Source organism: Aptenodytes forsteri, unplaced genomic scaffold (genome assembly GCF_000699145.1).
Source record: "Aptenodytes forsteri isolate BGI_AS27 unplaced genomic scaffold, ASM69914v1 Scaffold150, whole genome shotgun sequence".
NCBI classification, from domain to species: domain Eukaryota; kingdom Metazoa; phylum Chordata; class Aves; order Sphenisciformes; family Spheniscidae; genus Aptenodytes; species Aptenodytes forsteri.
The window spans coordinates 276,155-280,215 of record NW_008795693.1 but is presented as its reverse complement, the minus strand read 5'-3'; positions in this window follow the sequence as shown (position 1 = coordinate 280,215).

The following is a 4,061-nucleotide window of genomic DNA, read 5'->3' as shown; positions in this document are numbered from 1 at the left end:
TAAGCAGCGTTTAGTCGGGGCAGCGCAGGCTGTGCCCGGCTCTGGCTGTCCACGCTGCAGCATCAGATAACTCTAACGCTCTCCTGCTAGCCTTTTCTAGCAATGAAGTGGTACATGATTTACTAGTTGAAATACTTACGCTTTTGAATGGTCGATGGACACTTTTGCACGTAAATATAATTGCATTGTTCTTCTTTATACTTTTTGATACAGAAAAAGGGACAGAACGGTCTATTACAAAGACGATGGCTGAAATAGATACACTGTTGGGACAGAAACGCAAAAGAAAAGCTAGAGGTGCTTTTGTTCTGGAGCTGAGCCAGGGCTTGGAACCCAAAAGGTTATTTATTTATGTATTTATTTGTTTTTAAGCTGCATGAGATGACATACCAGTATAATCTTCTGTGAGTTTTGCTTTACAGATGTTCCAGGGCAGTCCCAGCTGCACTAACCCTTCTGCCGCAGTAGCTCTTTAGCAGCCTGCTGTCCCCTACTCATGGCTAGAGCTGGATTTCCCGAAGTACTTGGCACTATAACTGAAATTTTTAGGCTAGGTAAAATTTTCGGGTTTTTTTTTCATTAAAATGGTAGCACTGCAATATCAGTGCTCAGGAAAGCAATGAAAATCTGCTGAATACTAATGTTTCGCTGTTAAGTGCCTTCATGAGCGCCTCTTATTTGTGAAAACCCAGACGCTTAGACTCCTCCACAGGAGGATGCAGGTGCTAAACTCTTTTGGCTGCTGGGTTCTTGCTATAAACATCTATGAGTCCCGTCTCGTTTACAAAATTATTTCTATTGACATCATCTCATATCTCTGTCAGATATTCACCAGCTAAATAATGGTTTAATCTTCTGAAACTTTAAAATACAAGACTAAACTTCTGAAGGATGCAAAGAAGCCAAATGTTTCCGTGGGTTGCACTAGTAAAATGAAATCCCAGATTCCTATGGGGTTTCTCGACTAAGTCTCACAGAGTTAAGCTAGACCTTTCTCATGACCTGACTAATAATCATTAAGAAGTATTTGCCTTCAAATTATCATCTCATTACCTCTGAATAAAGAATTGAATCTTTGCCTTTTCTAAAAGCAGTAATTTTATGCCTTATATAGCTTAAACCCTGCCGTGGGGTGAGCAACCAGTACACCATGTCGCTAATTCTAGAAGAACAACTTGAATGACCGTCCTTACTTTGCGTTGACGAGCCTGTGAGCTTTGCTGTCAAGCAGCAGCTAGTTGTGGCTAGAGCAGGACAGAAGGAAGTAGGGGACTTGGGAAGGCAATGCTATGTCTGTGATAAAGAGGAGAGAGAAGCCAATTTATGGCTCTGACATTTTCACATGTTCACAGGTGAAACTTTGGTACAAAATCTGAGATCTTCAGCATCCAGGACTCTCTTTGTAGGAGCTCTGCCTCTCCCAGACCTAGATACATGGCACACAGATCAGCCGGGGCTAAAGGTTCAAGATACCACTGCGTAACAGGAAGGGCAAAGCCTCAGAGCACTCTCATAGCAACAAACCGCTGCTCATCCTAGCCTTCTTGGCAAAGTAAGAGGTAAATACCCTTGTTTCTTTTTCTAAAAGATTTCTTATTGGACTTCAGCCTCTGTTTATTCAGAACTGACAGCTGACTGCTTCATTAGTGTCATACTGCAATATACTATAGTCCAAAACAGCAGATATGTAAGAAACATTTGGTGTTTTCTTCAGTGTGGATTCTGAACTAGAAGAAGAGAAAAACATGAAAATCTGTTAGCGGAAGGCCGCTTTTAATAATGTCTTCAATGTGAGTTTTATACTTCTGGTATAACATATAAGGCCCTGGAGACTGAAGTCCTTCTGTTTATTCACAGGATAGACACGGCATAAAAACACAGGTCCAAGTTTCCCCACTCTGCTCTCCCCCTAGGCAATAGTAGCAAGGACAACTGTGTCTCTGGATGAGAATCAAATTCTGCATCCCGTTCAAGATGCTTTCCCTTCTGCTGGGTCTTGTCTGCGTGATGAGAACTTTGCATTAGCTAAATCAAAGCTGTCGTGCACAAAATGGTCTACGCTGGTTTTAGCTTAATTTTACTAGGAAGCAGTTGAATGGAAAACAAAAAGGAACTTGGTAGCTGAAATAAAAATGGTGCTGGTGAGGAGTGACTTCAGTTAAACTGGTGTGATGACCATCTCCATTAGACCAGGCTCAAGACAGTGAGAGTGGACATCCATGTTGCAGATAGCTGGCTATTAGTCAGAAAAACTTAATTAAACATCTACTCCTGAGATTAGGGGGACTGAAATTTTGAAAAGTATCTTTGAAGAGTGACCTTGGTGTGAATGACAAGAACCCAAATGTTGGATGTATCTTTAACGAAGTTAAAATTGGTTGTCTGCCTGGTTAATAACAATATAAAACCAAAAACTCACAGCTATGCAGACACTTCATCTGGACACATCTAAGAGCACTGAAGACACCCACTTTTAGCCTAATACATGGATAAAGTGAGGCCCGGGGTATGCACGTACTCACCCCAGTGTAGGCACGCAGCCCCCACACACCAGGGGGTCACCTAACACATGCATCCCTTCACATGATCTCATGCAGGGAGCGTGCCCCATCTTTTCTATTTTAATAAAAGAAGCATCCCCTAGTGTCCCCTGTCTTCAGTGAGAAGACGGGGAGAGAAAAGAGGAGGCAGCTCCACGAGAGCCCTGCGGAGCTGGGCAGGGCAGGGGGGCAGAAGAGGAGCCCCAGTGCAACTGGGGAGCAGGGGGGGTGTTTAGAAAACCCCACACGATAGCGAGATTGTCTTTGGTGACAGGGTGTCTGCTGAGCCCTCGGAGAGGACAGGGCATGCTCGGGGGGAACCGTGCAGCAGGAGGTGTGCGCCACATGTGCCCGTCTCAGCTCAGCAGCTCTGAAACTCTGGAAGTTGAGAGGGGAGAAAGCGTCCCCAAAGCGTGACTCCTCTGGGAAAACGGATGGTCGTGCCTTTTTATTTTGCTTTGTTTCATTATTCCTCCTGAAAGGGAGAGAGTTGTTATATGAAAGGTATTTTTTATTGTGGTGCTAAAGTGGCAGTTGTTCAGGCAGGTTCACATTGCAGCCTTCGAAAGGTAGCAATTTGTGCGATAGTATTAGTCCAGCCATATAAAATAAGGCCTTCAAATAGCAGTCACTCTGAAGACAGAAAGAGAGAGACAAAGCCAAGGTACATATTACTCTAACAAATCATCTGGATTTGAAAGGCTCGATTATAGATAAGTAGTTTAAACAACTCTTTAAAAAAAAAAAAAAAAAAAGCAAGCTCCATAACTATTTTTAAACTAGGTTAGTTTTCATCTTTTCATTTTTACTTCTTCGATTTTCTTTATGCTGCTTGTCAAAGGATACTGAACACGTACTGCTCCAGTTCTTTCTTTTTTCACTAGTCTGCTGTCTCTTTACTTGACTGATAGTAGTTACTGAAGAAGTATTATACAGGCTGTAGTTACAATCGCATCTTCATTAATTGTTTTTAAATTATCCAGTTTTTCACAGATAAGGATATGTCACAACATTATTTTTTCTGCTTTGCAGTGTAAAAATAAAAGTTAAAAAACCCCTCTGTTATTTAGAGTTTAGGATCTTCCGTACAAGGACTCCCTTTACACTTCTGTAAATAACAATTTGCATGCTGGGAAATAAATAATGATTTTTTATTTTAAATTTTGGTTATTACTTGTAATTAAAAAAAAAAATCTCTGTAGAGCAGTGGGAGATTTAAACTTTAGAAGTCATAAGTTTATGAAACATCTTTTAAAGGAGATTTTTCTGCTACTGGTTGATGTTCTAAGAACTCCCCCTTTAGCTTATGATTTCTCTCATTACTAAGCAACATGTAAGTATAATGGTGTGCTGGTTTTGGCTGGGATAGAGTTAATTTTCTTCACAGTAGCTGGTATGGGGCTCTGGTTTGGATTTGTGCTGGAAACAGTGTTGATAACACAGGGATGTTTTCGTTACTGCTGAGCAGTGCTCACACAGAGTCAAGGCCTTTTCTGCTTCCCACCCCACCCCACCAGCGAG